The sequence below is a fragment of the Castor canadensis genome, chromosome 7 (genome assembly GCF_047511655.1).
Source record: "Castor canadensis chromosome 7, mCasCan1.hap1v2, whole genome shotgun sequence".
Lineage (NCBI taxonomy): Eukaryota > Metazoa > Chordata > Mammalia > Rodentia > Castoridae > Castor > Castor canadensis.
This window is the reverse complement of record NC_133392.1, coordinates 58,659,298-58,677,069: the sequence shown is the minus strand read 5'-3', so window position 1 is coordinate 58,677,069 and position 17,772 is coordinate 58,659,298. Positions and strand designations below refer to the sequence as shown.

Sequence of the window (17,772 nt, the reverse complement as noted above, 5' to 3'; positions counted from 1 at the left end):
AAAGTGGTTTGGCTTACCATTTCACCAGTAACTTGGCTATCCCAAAATTTTGTAGATCCTAGTAATATTGAAGTCATATGAAATTAAAAATATTAATAATTGATATAATACCTATATGTGCAACTCTCTCATAAAGCAGAATTCTAGCACAACAAAATTATATGCAGACACACTTGATTTTCACTGTAATGGCATTCTTCTGGTCAAAACCCACTACATTTCAAAGTGAGAGTTATTATTTTAAAATAACTGACTTTGTCAGATTTGATGTTCAGTCTTCTTTTATCTGACACTTTGATCATATGTCACTTGTCCACACAAATAAAAGATCCCATTAAATTGTATTAAGAGTGATTTTTCTAGTATAACATTAGGCTAGATGTATTATCACTTTTTTCTGTTATTTTTTGTTTAAAATATCTAATTGGAAAAATTATATATATTCAAGGTGTGATATGATGATTTGATATATTTATACATTATGTACTGATTGCCACAGTCAAATTAGTGAACACATCTGTCACCACCTGTAATTCCCATTTTGTATGTGTGTGAAATACACTTAAGGTCTACTGTCTTAGTAAGTTTCAAGTATGTAATACAGTATTGTTAACCATAGGTACTATGCTATACATCAGATCCCCAGAACTTACTGATCTTATAACTGAAAATTTGTACCCTTTGATCACTATCTTCCAATCCCTTCCCCCACCAAAATGGTTATTTTACTCTGTTCTATGATTCCTCATGTAAGCGAGATCCCACAGTGTTTGTTTCTCTGGGTCTGGAAATATAAGTATATCTCCAGGCTCATGCATGTTGGCAAAAGCCAAGATTTCCTTTTTCTAAAATGACTAAGCAAATATTCATCTATCTATCTATCTATCTATCTATCTATCTATCTATCTATCTATCTATCTATCTACCTATCCATCTATATCATTTTATTTAGTAATTTATCTGTCAATAGACTCTTCGGTGGTTTCTACATCTTGGCTATTATTTGAGTAGTTATATGGCTTTTTATAATCATATGATATAGTCTCTGATTATACTGGAAAATATTTTGACAAAAGTTCATACTGATACCAGATAAAGTTATAAATTTAGTAGCCCCATTAAAATATTCTCACCTTTACTCATTGTTTATCTTCATGTTACATTCTTTTGCTTTAAAGATTCTACAGAAATTACTTGCCATCTCTGTATATAACTCAAAGTCAAAATTACACTTTAATTTTTAGAGTAATTGGTCATAGATAGCATTATGTCACTCCAACTTCTAAATTCATTTATTCATAAATCTTTATTCTGCTCTTTTTATAGTTACCAGAGTCTTCCCTACTAAACCTGATTTATCTTTAATCAATTTTTTTTCTCTTGAGCACAGGTAAATCACTAGGTCATCTCGCAGGGATGTTCAGCCTGGGATATATTTCAATCATTTGCTTTCATTTTCTCTGTGTGATAACTTACACAGTTGCATCCTTCTGTAATAAATTCCTCCGATGGGTCAGAAATAATTTTTTTTTCTTAGCAATTACATTTTTATGATTGCAACTGTAGGCATCTGCACTTTATCACTTTCAAGATCCAAGTTTGGCAGTGCAATGCAAATAATCTATTTATGCAGAATTGTGTTTAAAAGAATTTACATCTCTGTGTTGTATACTCTCTGAAGGGGATATAAACTGCTAGATCATGCTACGTTGTTACATAATGGAACCATCAATAATCTTATTTGCTACAAAGTATAATTTATTGTGTGTCATATTCATGTTGAACATGAGTTAAAGGAATTGACACTCAAAATCCCTTAAAATAAAAATAATAAATTTCTTATAATGTGTTATCTCTTATAAAGTTTTTTCTTTGGGCAAAGGTTCAGATGTATTTTATGGTATAAATGTATTCCACGTTTTCAAGAGGTAAATGTAGGGTTAGATCAACATTAATGAGTGTTATTTCTCTGGTTCTCACCCCTAACTCTCATAGGACTTCTTGGCCCTTTCCCTATTTTTGCTTCTGTAGTGTCTTCTAACTTAATTTTTCTAGGAGTCCCCTTAGGATTACCTTTTACATACTACATAACAATACTCACTGGGTCAAGATTAAGAATAAATGGTAATCCTTGTACTAGTCAGTGTAGGCAAGGTTATATTTGTGATAAGATAATCCCCAAATCTCAGAGGCTCAATAAAAATTCGTTTCCTGTTCAAGCTATAAGTCCAATATGAGTTGGCTGGAGTCTGCTCAATACAGGTACTTAGAGACCTAGGCTAGTGTAGACTCCACCTCAATATATACTTTCTCTGTCTTGTAGCAGGGACAAGAGAACATGATGAATCATTCTTGGCTCCTAACAGGTCCACCTAAATGTGACTTATGTTAGTTCCACCTGTGTTGCTTTCATCAAAGCAAATCATGTGGCCAAAGTGGATGCTGGCTGTGCAATCCTGCCCTGTACTCTGAGGAGAATGAGAATATTCGTGAACAGCTCACAGAACCATTATTTTCCTATTGCCTCCTTTTTAGGGGTTTTGTTTGTTAAGTCTCCATTTGTTGTCAAGTCACTTTGTTACTCTGGTCACTGCTGACCAGAGGAAGCAATGAGGGAGAACTGACTTAATGACACTCAATTGTAGGTAGACAAGAAGCCTGCAAGGTGCTCTGGCATGAGAGTTCTGTGTCTGCAGGATGATCATGAGTTGTTACTATTACAGTTGTAGGGGAGAGATTCACTCTACTTCCCTTACTTGTTATGTGGGTTTTTGATTGAATCTAGGAACCCAGTTAATATAAGAGTTGATTAACATGGGAAGAGCATAAACGTTTTATTAATTTTACATGTACATGGGGATCTACACAAGACAGCAAAGACTGAAGTATGATGCTTTTATACTTTTTAGACAAAGAATAGTAGGATTGTGAAGGAATGACAGGATAAGTAAATATCTAAACTATGATAGTGTATTCTAGGCATATTTCTAAGAGATATATGGTGGGAAGGACATAAAGGCTAGTGGAAATTAAGGGTTCCTTTAAAAAGTTTGTTTAGGTTCATCGCAGGCCAATTACAGTCTCTGGTAATCAAGCTATTTTCCAGTTGTGGTGTATGAAGGACATTCCTCCCCAAAGAATCTTTTTGACTTGCTACATGTAGGAAAAGTGAGACCACATGGCCATTCCTTAAGTGGTTTCAGCTTGAAATAATCACTATATCAATTTGGCATGTTGTAAGATGGCATGCCCTTAGTTCCTTCACTATCCTCTCTTTGGGAGTGACTATATATGGAGAGATATGTAGTAGTTATCTAGAGTTAAATAGTTACACCAGGTGCAAAACTGAAAGACACAGAAAAAAGTGGAGAAATAGAGACAAGTTGAGTCACAGTGATAATGAAGAAATGTTCAAGTTTGGATTCACAAACTCCTGCTGTTCAGGGACCGTAAAGATCACCTTGTTACCAGGAATTTAACAAATCCTTTTGGTTTCCAAACACATTTTATTATCAGAATTATACTCTGGATTCTGTGGCCCCAATGTTTCTGGTTCCCTTGAGTTCCAGCCATGTAGGTCAGCTAATTACATAATCTAATTATCTTCCTACTCAAATTCAAAGCAAGTTCTGTAGCAATCCAGGATTCCATAATTGTCCTCACTTTGCTTGCGCTATGGTGGGGGTTTTCCTGCAAAATCTTTCTTCTGCTTTTCCCCTGTCTGCAAACTTTGGAGTCTCTGAGGTGTGACTCATGTTTACAAATGAGTCTATCTGCCATATAGTCCTATTTTGTTTGACTTCCCATAAGGCCCATTGTAAGGCTAGCAATGGACATGACAAAGTAGCCGTCCTAGAGCCTCCAAAGCTGCCAATCCTCAAGGTGGAGGAACGGTTCTGGGCTCCTACAGAAGAGAAAAAGTGCCTCTCTTCCCAATGCTGTGCTTCCCAGTTACTCAGACTCTAATGAAGCAATGCTTACTTATACTTAGAGTCCCACAAAATTTTTTATGAAAACAATCCCTTTCAGCCTCTTCCCTAATCTTTCCTCCATATTAGAGACAAACCCAGTCCAAGTGGCTGGATGTGTGTAATGGTTTGGATCTTAAGTGTGTCAAAGAGTTGGTCACCAACCTGTGGTGTTAGTGGGAGGTAGTGGAATTTTAGGAGGGGGAGCCAAATGGAAGGAAGTTAGGTCATTTGGGATGTGCCCTTGGAGGGAATATTGGGATCTTGTCTCTCCTCTCTCTCTGTCTTTGCTTCCTGGCCTCCATGAGGTGAGCAGCTTTCCTTCACTACCTGCCATGATGTTTTGTCTCACCGACCCAAATGGGGTTAAGTGACCATGGACTGAAACCTCTAGAACTGTGAGCTAAAATAAATCTTTCCTCCGTTTAAATCGATCATATCAAGTATTTGTTTATTTATTTTTTTGCAGCACTGAGGTTTGAACTCAGGGCCTCATGCTTGCTATGTAGGCACTCTTACCACTAAATGCACTCTGCCAGCCCTAGATCAAATATTTTGTCACAGCCATGGAAAGACGCCTAATATAATGGGGGAGCAGTCAATCTTAGCTCTTCCAAACACTGTTTTTCATTTCTCCTGTATTCCATGCAGAACCTTTCTGCCACATCCCACCCTCAACATAATTTCTTTCTTTTCTCCTTGATCCCCAAACAAAAAGAATCAAGTAAAAAAAGCAAGCAAGCAATCATGCATATCAATTTATACAAATAGATGACAAGATACCAAAGGGCTAATTTCTGCCTATTCTACAGAGAGATCTTTTGACTTCTAGGTATCAGGGAGAGGATGTCTGTCCCCTTTGGCTTCTTAGCCTCCTAGAATATAATTTCCTTCACAAAAAAAATCATAATTTGTGATTATTTTGTTATTTTTATACATCATTTTGAAGGAGCATGGTGTCATTTACTTGTGCTTCCTTGGTTTTATCTACAAGCTTCTTTTTGTATTCTTGCTGATTATTATATCAGTAAAATGTATATTAGAATTAATTTTGATGGTTCTAAGAGAGTCTCAAAGACAATTCTGCAGATGTTTAGTGTTCTTGTAGAGTACTTTATAAGCACACATTGGAGTTTTGACTATATTTCGACAAGTAACATTAAAAGTTAGTAAATTAAATGTCTTAAATACAGGCTCAAGTCTGTTCAAGTCTTACTAAGTATAAAGATATTATTTTCATGCTAGGATGAAGAAATAAACATAATTTTGCTTCAATAATGTTTTAAATTTTAAGGTCATTCAGTATACCTGAGTCAATTCTAATAAAGTGAATTCTTCAATTTTTGCATTTTTTTTTACTGCCAGAAAACTGCTCCCCTGGGAAAGTTGTTAGGTTATATTATTTCTTGAGAAACCAATAGTTGCAAAAACAAGCTACTCTTTAAATTAGAATAAGGGTAAGAAAAACCAGTAGCTGATTGAGTAAAAGGCTGTAAATACAGTTGGAGCACATGAGGCAAGCACACAAGGGTCCCTGTGTCCCCACCAGACCTGGTAGTTCAGGTTAGTTGTGGGCAGGTGTTGCTGCACATGACTCACTTCTTGGCTTGCTTTCTGGAGCTTTTTTTTCCCCTTCCTCTTAAACTCTACCTTTTGTAGACCTTTTGTTGTTCTATTAGATTCTGATTTATTTTTTCCTACTCACTCCAACATTGTTCCACTGTTGTACTATTGTTCTGGATTCTCTGACCATCCCCATCCACTACACTACTAGTTTTTTTTTTTTGACCATCTTTCTGTGTAGCCCAGTCTGGCCTCGAACTTGAGAATCTCCTGCTTCAGCCTCTGACTGCTGGGATGATAAGTGTGCACCACCACACCTGGCACCACTGTTAATATTTTATTTTTTGGTCACAGCTCATCTTTTACTCCATGAATTCATACTCCCTCCCTTACCACCCTCTCCGCCCCCTCTCTCTCCCCTCTACCCCCTCAATACCCAGCAGAAACTATTTTGCCCTTATTTCTAATTTTGTTGTAGAGAGAGTATAAGCCATAATAGGAAGGAACAAGGGTTTTTGCTGGTTGAGATAAGAATAGCTATACAGGGAGTTGACTCACATTAATTTCCTGTGCATGTGTGTTACCTTCTAGGTTAATTCTTTTTGATCTCATCTTTTCTCTAGTTCCTGGTCCCCTTCTCCTTTTGGCCTCAGTTGCTTTTAAGGTATCTGCTTTAGTTTCTCTGCATTAAGGGCAACAAATGCGAGCTAATTTTTTAGGTGTCTTACCTATCCTCACCCCTTCCTTGTGTGCTCTCACTTTATCTTGTGATCAAAGTCCAATCCCCTTGTTGTGTTTGCCCTTGATCTAATGTCCACATATGAGGGAGAACATACGATTTTTGGTCTTTTGGGCCAGGCTAACCTCACTCAGAATGATGTTCTCCAATTCCATCCATTTACCAGCGAACTATTCTCTTTGTTAAGACCAAGAAAGTAAGCTTTGAAACTAAAAGATGATCAGTGAAGCCTTCTCAGCACTTTTTTGTTCTGTCTGTTTTCTCCATCCTTGGGATAATAGGCATCTTAGTTCATTTTCTACTGCTGTAACCTAATACTGCAGATTGGGTAAATTGTGAAGAATAGAGGCTCATTTTGGCTTATGGTTCTGAAGGCTGGGTAGTTCAAGATCAAGGTGCCATATCTGGTGAAGCCTCATTGTTGTGTAATAATATGGCAGAAGGCATTGAGGGAGAGAGCCACCCTTTTATAACTAAACTACTTCTACTACAACAACTTTAATTCATTCATGAGAACAGAGCCCTCATGACCTAATACCTCTTTGAAGTCCCATCTCTCAACATGTTACAATGGCAATAAATTTCTACATGCGTGTCGGAGGGGGCATGCAAAGCATCACAATAGATCCGTTGGCTCTACTTTGGATATGGAAGGCTCAATATTGACACGATACTATTCACATATTCTGAAAAGAAGTGGTTAAGTTGATGGTATGTGTTATAATTTATGGTATTTTAGAATTAGGGAACTACAATATCAAAGAAGGGCGTTTTGGGCATTAAAGGTCAAGTGCTGGTCAATGAGCTTCAATATTGATGATCGATATTTAATTTTACAAAAAAAATGAGACAAAATGGATTTATTGACTTAGAGATGGGCACAACCTAATCAATTTAAAACTGAGCATTAGTCTTTAATTTGCTGATGGGCTGCATGCAAACCATATTTGTGTTGGTTTGAAATTATGAGCCTTATACATTGAATCACTAACTCCTGTGGTAGTTCTCTCTTAATATTTACTGTCTCCAACTCAACCATGAAAAGGCAGGCAGCACCAAACCACAGGATAAGAAAAAGCAAGACAGTAGAGAGTAACATCAAGTTAGGTACACACAATCAAACCTTCAAACAACTAAGATAACTAAATGGCAGGAATCACCACATACCTATCAGTACTAACACTTAATGTTAATGGACTTAATTCACCCATCAAAAGACACCGTTTGACAAAATGGATTAAAAAAGAAGATCCAACAATTTGTTGCTTACAGGAGACTCATCTCACCGACAGAAATAAGCATATGCTTAGGATGAAAGGCTGGAAGAAGATTTACCAAGCCAATGGCCCCCGAAAACAAGCAGGAGTAGCAATACTTATCTCTGACAAAGTAGACTTCAAACCTACATTGATCAAACGAGATAAAGAAGGACATTCCATACTAATAAAAGGGGAAATAGACCAAAAGGAAATAATAATCATCAATCTGTACGCACCCAATGTCAACGCACCCAATTTCATCAAACATACCCTGAAAGACCTAAAAGCATATATAAACGCCAACACAGTGGTTGTGGGAGACTTTAACACTCCATTATCATCAATAGATAGGTCATCCAAACAAAAACTCAATAAAGAAATCCAAGATCTAAAATATGCAATAGATCAAGTGGACCTAGTAGATGTCTACAGAACATTTCATCCAACCTCTACACAATATACATTCTTCTCAGCAGCCCATGGAACCTTCTCCAAAATAGATCATATCCTAGGGCACAAAGCAAGCCTCAGCAAATATAAGAAAATAGAAATAATACCATGCATACTATCTGACCACAATGCAGTAAAAGTAGAACTCAACAACAAAAGTAAAGACAAAAAACATGCAAACAGCTGGAAACTAAATAACTCATTACTTAATGAAGAATGGATCATCGATGCAATAAAAGAGGAAATTAAAATGTTCCTGGAAGTCAATGAAAATGAAAACACAACCTACCGGAACCTATGGGACACAGCTAAGGCAGTCTTGAGAGGAAAGTTTATAGCCATGAGTGCATATATTAAAAAGTTTGAAAGATCCCAAATCAATGACCTAATGATACATCTCAAACTCCTAGAAAAACAAGAACAAGCAAATCCCAAAACAAATAGAAGGAGAGAAATAATAAAAATAAGAGCTGAAATCAACGAAATAGAAACCAAAAAAACCATACAAAGAATTAATGAAACAAAAAGTTGGTTCTTTGAAAAAATAAACAAGATCGATAGACCCCTGGCAAACCTGACTAAAATGAGGAGAGAAAAAACCCAAATTAGTAGAATCAGGAATGCAAAAGGGGAGATAACAACAAACACCATGGAAGTCCAGGAAATCATCAAAGACTACTTTGAGAACCTATATTCAAATAAATTTGAAAATCTAAAAGAAATGGACAGATTTCTAGATACATATGATCATCCAAAACTGAACCAAGAGGAAATTAATCACCTGAATAGACCTATAACACAGAATGAAATTGAAGTAGCAATCAAGAGTCTCCCCAAAAAGAAAAGTCCAGGACCTGATGGATTCTCTGCTGAATTCTATCAGACCTTTAAAGAAGAACTGATACCAACACTCCTTAAACTGTTCCACGAAATAGAAAGGGAAGGAAAACTGCCAAACACATTTTATGAAGCCACTATTACACTTATCCCAAAACCAGGCAAAGACACCTCCAAAAAGGAGAACTATAGGCCAATCTCCCTAATGAACATTGATGCAAAAATCCTCAACAAAATAATGGCAAATCGAATTCAGCAACACATCAAAAAGATTATTCACCACGACCAGGTAGGCCTCATCCCAGGGATGCAGGGGTGGTTCAACATACGAAAATCAATAAACGTAATAAACCACATTAACAGAAGCAAAGACAAAAACCACTTGATCATCTCAATAGATGCAGAAAAAGCCTTTGATAAGATCCAACATCATTTCATGATAAAAGCTCTAAGAAAACTAGGAATAGAAGGAAAGTTCCTCAACATTATAAAAGCTATATATGACAAACCTACAGCCAGCATTATACTTAACGGAGAAAAATTAAAACCATTCCCTCTAAAATCAGGAACCAGACAAGGATGCCCACTATCTCCACTCCTATTCAACATAGTACTGGAATTCCTAGCCAGAGCAATTAGGCAAGAAGAAGGAATAAAAGGAATACAAATAGGTAAAGAAACTGTCAAAATATCCCTATTTGCAGACGACATGATCCTATACCTTAAAGACCCAAAAAACTCTACTCAGAAGCTTCTAGACATCATCAATAGCTATAGCAAGGTAGCAGGATATAAAATCAACATAGAAAAATCATTAGCATTTCTATACACTAACAATGAGCAAACGGAAAAAGAATGTATGAAAACAATTCCATTTACAATAGCCTCAAAAAAAATCAAATACCTAGGTGTAAACCTAACAAAAGATGTGAAAGACCTCTACAAGGAAAACTATACACTTCTGAAGAAAGAGATTGAGGAAGACTATAGAAAGTGGAGAGATCTCCCATGCTCATGGATTGGTAGAATCAACATAGTAAAAATGTCGATACTCCCCAAAGTAATCTACATGTTTAATGCAATTCCCATCAAAATTCCAATGACATTCATTAAAGAGATTGAAAAATCTACTGTTAAATTTATATGGAAACACAAGAGGCCACGAATAGCCAAGGCAATACTCAGTCAAAAGAACAATGCAGGAGGTATCACAATACCTGACTTCAAACTATATTACAAAGCAATAACAATAAAAACAGCATGGTACTGGCACAAAAACAGACATGAAGACCAGTGGAACAGAATAGAGGATCCAGATATGAAGCCACACAACTATGAGCAACTTATCTTTGACAAAGGAGCTAAAAATATACAATGGAGAAATAGCAGCCTCTTCAACAAAAACTGCTGGGAAAACTGGTTAGCAGTCTGCAAAAAACTGAAACTAGATCCACGTATATCACCCTATACCAAGATTAACTCAAAATGGATCAAGGATCTTAATATCAGACCACAAACTCTTAAGTTGATACAAGAAAGAGTAGGAAATACTCTGGAGTTAGTAGGTATAGGTAAGAACTTTCTCAATGAAACCCCAGCAGCACAGCAACTAAGAGATAGCATAGATAAATGGGACCTCATAAAACTAAAAAGCTTCTGTTCATCAAAAGAAATGGTCTCTAAACTGAAGAGAACACCCACAGAGTGGGAGAAAATATTTGCCAATTATACATCAGACAAAGGACTGATAACCAGAATATACAGGGAACTTAAAAAACTAAATTCTCCCAAAACTAATGAACCAATAAAGAAATGGGCAAGTGAACTAAACAGAACTTTCTCAAAACAAGAAATTCAAATGGCCAGAAAACACATGAAAAAATGCTCACCATCTCTAGCAATAAAGGAAATGCAAATTAAAACTACACTAAGATTCCACCTCACCCCTGTTAGAATAGCCATCATCAGCAACACCGCCAACAACAGGTGTTGGCGAGGATGCGGGGAAAAAGGAACCCTCTTACACTGTTGGTGGGAATGTAAACTAGTACAACCACTCTGGAAAAAAATTTGGAGGCTACTTAAAAAGCTGGACATCGATCTACCATTTGATCCAGTAATACCACTCTTGGGGATATACCCAAAAGACTGTTACTCCAGAGGCACCTGCACATCCATGTTTATTGCGGCACTATTCACAATAGCCAAGTTATGGAAACAGCCAAGATGCCCCAGCACAGACGAATGGATTAAGAAAATGTGGTATCTATACACAATGGAATTCTATGCAGCCATGAAGAAGAACGAAATGTTATCATTCACTGGTAAATGGATGGAACTGGAGAACATCATTCTGAGTGAGGTTAGCCTGGCTCAAAAGACCAAAAATCGTATGTTCTCCCTCATATGTGGACATTAGATCAAGGGCAAACACAACAAGTGGATTGGACTATGAGCACATGATAAACGCGAGAGCACACAAGGGAGGGGTGAGGATAGGTAAGACACCTAAAAAACTAGCTGGCATTTGTTGCCCTTAATGCAGAGAAACTAAAGCAGATACCTTAAAAGCAACTGAGGCCAATAGGAAAAGGGGAACAGGTACTAGAGAAAAGGTTAGATCAAAAAGAATTAACCTAGAAGGTAACACCCACGCACAGGAAATCAATGTGAGTCAATGCCCTGTATAGCTATCCTTATCTCAACCAGCAAAACCCCTTGTTCCTTCCTATTAATGCTTATACTGTCTCTACAACAAAATTAGAGATAAGGGGAAAATAGTTTCTGCTGGGTATTGAGGGGGGGGGAGCGGGAGTGGGTGGAGTGGGTGGTAAGGGAGGGGGTGGGGGCAGGGGGGAAAAATGAACCAAGCCTTGTATGCACATATGAATAATAAAAGAAAAAAAATATTTACTGTCTTTCTCATTCATACTTGATGAACACATGCATATAATATGAAAGAAATTATATTCCAGATAAATTCAATAAAATGGAGTTTTGTGTTAGAAGAGAACAAGAAAAAGTCTCACGGTCTAAATTAGATAGAATTTGGAAAAGATAGTAGAAGTGAAGTGCAGAAAGAGTTTCATAAATTTGTGTTGGCAAATAATATTGGAATAGTTTATCCAATTTGATGGTTGACAGAGTTATAAATTATTATTTAATAAATATGGGACATGGAATTAGGAAGTTATGTTTTATCACCAGTTACTACTGAAAGTGAGATGCTGGGCTAGGTAGACCACGGGTTCATGTGAACATGTATGAGCTGCTGCATGTGAGGTCAACCTATCCTTTATTTCAGCATTAGTACTGGTCTGACTGCATTTTTCACTTCTTACTTTGTTTCCTTCACCCATACAATGATTGACTATTGATGGAGAAGAGTTGTCCTTTTGATTTTTCTTGTTTGATACTTCTTTAAATCAGTACTTTACTATGAAGTATTGGTTACTGATTTGCCAGAATGATTACTGCTTGATTTAGGCATAAATAGCAGCATGAATATAATTTCTTCTTGGTTTGCTTAATTCAATATATTGATCGTTTTCTTTTTTATTTTTGGAAATGTTTGTAGAGAAGGAGAGTTAACATTATTTTAAAAAAAACTGAATTTGCTCTGAATTTTTACTCAGTATAAAACAGGCATCTTTTCTAAATAATAGTTACATTTGAAGTGGCAAAAGCCACATTCCAGGGTTAATAGATTAATGGTTGGGTTTCCTGATAAATACTACCTCTAAATGTTGGGCTGCCCCAAACTTAGTCCCATTACTACTTTTCCAGCTATGCTTTGTTTTTAGGAGCACTCATCCAATTTTTAATTAGAAATACTGCTTCCAACTATATTTGACATTTTAGTAAGATCAGTAAAACTACTGATGTGAATAACTAAATTGAAAATGTAAGCTATGAGAAACTGATCTCCAGCCCTTATCTGTCTGAGCTCCAGAATTGTATAATAGTCTCTAATTTAGCAACTCTAATAGGCAAACTGAACATGTGCAACACTCAACTCTTTCTTTTCTTTTCTTTTTTTGAGACAGGGTCTTGCTATGCAGCCCAGGTTGGTATTGAACTCAGGCTCTCCTTGCCTCCTGAGTGCTGGGATTATACACACATGCTACCAACACCTGGAAATGTTCAACTCTTGATTCTTCTTCCTCTTTGCTCTCCTTAATTTCTTTATCTAAGTAAATATTATCTTCATACATCCCATTGCTCAAACCATATGCCATACAGCCATTGTTGACAATATATCTATATTTTCATAACCCATACCCAATCTATCAGCAAAGCCTATTGACTCACTTCAGAATATACAAAAATTTGTAAATTCTCACTGCTCTCTGGAGCAAGGCAGTGTGGTCTCCACTTGGGCTACTGCAATAGCCCAACTGGGCACCTTTAACTGCTTTTCCTTCTTCCATTCCTTATACTTTTATCCCACCCCTGCCTCTCCTCATCTATTCTCCACAGAGGATCCAGAATGATCTTTTAGCTAGTGATACAGGCTGGTAAGTCCCAAATTTACTTAATCTATATAATCTCTTTAAGACTGAAGACCTCAAGATAAGGGTAACAGAGCCATTTTACTGTCTGTTCCAGACCCCTGGAAAGGTACCTGAAAGTCTCCACCAATTGCCCTAAACCTGTATTCACAGACAGATCACCCCATGATGAGACTGTTTCCCCGCCCAAGCAGGAGTAGTTATCCCATGATGGAAACTGAGTCTGCCTCCTTAAAACAGGAACAATCATCTCATGGGAACTAGATTGTTCCCTCAAGCAAAGATTTCTCAGGAGTCACCGTGCAGGACTAGAACTGAAATAGTGATCAATCAGATCACAGTTTGACCAAGGCCACTTAATTACATAAGCCTTTTGCCCCTTGCTCCAATTCTTCCTCTGTTTAATCCTAAAACTGGTGTCAGGACCCCTAAAGATGGGTTGACATATTTTACCTCCTCTCTCTTCCCAAAGTGGCCATATTGATTAAAATTTTCTTTCCTGCCTTCCCAGCATTGGTTTTTCATTTGATTTCTGTAGTAAGAGGCCATACTTAATTTCTTGGGACTTCTCCAGAGTTGGACCTTTGGCCTAGAACTCCAGTCACAAGTTCTTCACCTGGTTCACCCTTGCTTCTATTTCTCCTGGTAGGAAAATATCTGATCTGAAAGGCCTGCTTAATCCTTGTGAATGTTTGCAATCTTTGCAGAACTTGTATCATACAGTATAAGTAGTTAGAATTCTGCTCTTTATGTTGCAGCCAGTTGTGTATTTCTCTTATCACCATCCTGCAGCTTACTCATTTTTATTTCCTAAATGCCTAGGGTATTGTTTTGAGCACAACACATGTTTATTGGCTTGAAATGAAGTAAAAGAAATTTGTGACTGATTTTGGGGGAGGGAGGACTGTTGAATGTTAAATTAGAGGTATGAATTTGCCCTTCAATGTTCCTTAGTACTTTTAAGTAAGTAGGGTGTTTTTGGTAGGGGATAAGGAATTATCAATGGCTTGAAGAAGGGTCTCCCTCTCTTTCTCTAAGACTGAGTAATATCTTTTACTTTGAAAGATCACTGGTTTTATTTATCTGCAGAGTTTTATTTTTCTATTCTTGTAATTTCTTTCAATCCTTGATGAAGTTTTAGCTAATTAACATGGCTAAAATGTCATATGTTTTATTTCATAAATTAAAATTAAATGAAAGGAGCAAAGTAGCCCTGAAGGCTCCTGTGAGCTATTGAAGGAAGGTTAAAATCAAAGGGTTTCACTCATAAGCAAGAAAGATAAAGCTGTTAACATGGGTTTTTAATATCACAAGATAGTAAAATTAAAAGAAAAAATTGTAGTTAGATTGGGAAAGAACATGGTCATAGAATATAAATGTGTACCTGAGCTGCCATTGAAAACTTACCACAAAACTAGTGTCTGAGATGCTAAAGCAATTATTGTGCTGATGCAACAAACAAAAGTAAATCCCAGCCTCTGTCATATTCTGCACTGCTCCCATTGTGTGCTTGTGTGGCTCCAGACAAGGACAGTTGAAGGACAGGTTCACTAAGCATATCAATTCAGTTGTCAGTGACTCTGGAGCATCTAGAGAAGCACACCTGAGTTAGGAAAGATTAGAAAACCTTTGTTTTTGTACTCTAAATTTGAACATATAAATATTATACATGATTTAAAAAACACCTGGTTTATGGAATTTTAAGTTTGCAGAATCAATAAAGTGGGAATTTCTTCTTTTCATATGACTTGAAACCTTTAATTTTAGACCATTTCAATGGGAAACTTCTTCTTATATCTTTTTATTCTTCTTAGTATATGTTAATTGTACAAAATAATGGGTTTCAATTATGATATTTTCATACGTGTACATATGTAATTCCGACTGTACCTTTGTGTCTTTGAAGGCTAGTACAGATTTACAGACTAAAGGAAATTGAGCAAACCCAAGCTCTCTAGAACTACAGTCCTGGGGATTTTTCCCTATTAAAAGGAACTCTAAGTTCTGAAAAAGGGAAAGGGGAAAGTTATATATTAGTGAGAAAATGTAAAGTTAGTAAAACATTACTTTGGATTCTGTCTTAGCATTTTTTCTGCTGCAAGTTCCAACTCAAGTTTTGAGTTCCTCATAAAAACAGAACTCATTTTGTACTGAAAACAAAAATGAGGAAACAGGAATTATTTTACAGAAGAATCAGAAAGCTTATTTTACTGGTGTTGGTTGGTATTCTTTCAGAGATGGGAGACCATTTCAAATAACAGGCATCCCCACCTCCTTGGTGAAACTCATCTGCTACCATAGTGAGTCGTACTCACTGACGGGAGTAGGTTATATCTTTTAGGTGAGTAGGGTGAAAGAAAAAAAGTTCAGTTTTCTTTTGCCAAGACATATTTACTTTATGAAATAAAATGAATCATTGAAAATGTCACTTGACTGTAGTCAATATTAAATAACTGTATTGGGGGTACTTAAAAAGAAGATTTAGGTTCAAACAACTTATACAAATGAATAACTTACAAGTTACAATTGTATTTTTCAAAAATGGAAGCATAATGTTGTTATACAATGTTCTTTTCACATTTCTTCTTCTCTGGCATTTATTATAAGGAACAAAGCATTTCTGGAATGCTCATTTTAATTTCAAAGCCCAGGCTATTCTGCAGAAAACATTTGGTGCATGGAGGATCCGAACAATAGAGGAGAATGTGCTGTGGGAAGCAGTATGAATTGTGGTACTTAAAATACATTCCGAAGGAACATTTCAGACAATGATACTTTTCATTTTAGAGGAAAGGTTTAATTTGTCTTAATCTGGACAAATATCTTTTAACTCTATATAAATGAGAGTGCCAATAATGAGATATTTGCTGTTTGGAGTTTGTGAATGCCCGTGTGATAAATCAGGTTTATTATCATCTTTATATGACCCATGATATAAAGACACATGATCCTATTTAGTTGCTTGTTAGGCATGTAGAGTGAGCTTTGTTAACTGCCTTCATAACATTTAAAATGGAGAGTCCAGGAGCAAGACTAGGCCCAGAAAGAATACCTTTGAAGGATTCTCATAACCCACTTTCTGTATCCCTATGGAGAATGGACTAGAAAATACATATGAAATGAAAACCAATATTTGTGTCATGTTATGCATTAAAAAAACCTACTTGACCTTATTTAACCTTCACAAAATCTTATAGAAAGTGTGATTATTCTTATTGTCTAAGCAAGGAAACAAAGACTTTCCACAAACATTCCACTCTGGATGATCACCTTGGTAATAAAGCAAATTAGAATAAAACAGAAGGTCATTAGACAAGGAGATGAGAATAGAAGGCCAGACAAAATTTATTTTCATCCACATATTTCCCTGATAGCTTATAAGTTCTTAGCTAAACAAGGGGTCCAAATATTCAAGTAAACAAATGTCTAATGCTCCATTAACAACCAATAAGCAAAGTCTCTGGGTGCTGCAGAGGAGGGAGGGCCTGCAGGAGAAGACTGCATGGTTAGCATATGTCTCAGCTACTTGATGGAATGCAGGAGCCTTGCTTTCTTTTTCCTTTTAAAAGATTTATTTATTTCTTTTTAACTGACAAATGATGTGTATAGATCTGGGTGCAGTGATGTTTTGATCACTGGAGAAAGATTCAGTCCACTTAATTTAACATAGCCATCACCTTACCAGCTTGTCACTGGATCCTTGGATTTCAGTAGAAGTTCCAGATTTTCTAGTTTAAATATTGAATATAAGGTTTTTTACTCTATCTCTTTCTCCGGGATGGGGATTTTCAAGCTTTTCTTATGAATTTTTTATCCAAAATTTGCTACTGGGATCCAAGGTTTAATTAAGAAATGGATGCAATGGATATTTTTCAAAAGTAATTTAGTATTCTTAATTTTCATTTCCAAACAATGCTCTGATCATAAATTTTTTCCTTTATTTTGTTAAGCTTTATTTCTTTCCCCAGGTTTATTAAGGTATAATTAACAAATATAAATTTCTTATATTTTAATGGTGTATACCTCAAGGCTCTGTGTTTTGAGAAACAAATTGGGTTGAAGGGATAGAGTGGGAGAAGGTGGAGATAGAAGTGGTCAGGTAAGGCCTCTTGATAGGGGACTTTGAAAGGGACCTGTTGCAGGGGCCCAGTGAAGTAGGGAAGGGTACAGGAGACAAATTAGAGAGGTTACAAAGGATAAGGAAGTAAGCTTAATAAATACCCTTAAGCTTGGTATGCTTAAGGGTATTCCTCCTACCCAATATTAATAATCTCTATTCTTAGCCTAAATACACTAATACCAACTTAATTGTGATTATTTTTGCTTCCTTCTTAATATAGATTGTTGGCTATAAAGTAATAAAAATTTTATTTTATAATTCGATAATTCTGAGATATGATTTCCCGTATTTCTCATTTTGACAGCTTCATTAAACATCTGTATAT

The 17,772-nt window shown here is 36.3% G+C and overlaps 1 protein-coding gene across 3 annotated transcripts in view; it reads left to right on the top strand.

Annotated features, from left to right (window-relative positions):
• The window catches only part of Ctnna3 (catenin alpha 3), a 1,740,232-nt gene that overhangs the window by 60,645 nt on the left and 1,661,815 nt on the right, over nt 1-17,772 (top strand). The gene's annotated exons all lie outside the window — the stretch shown is intronic.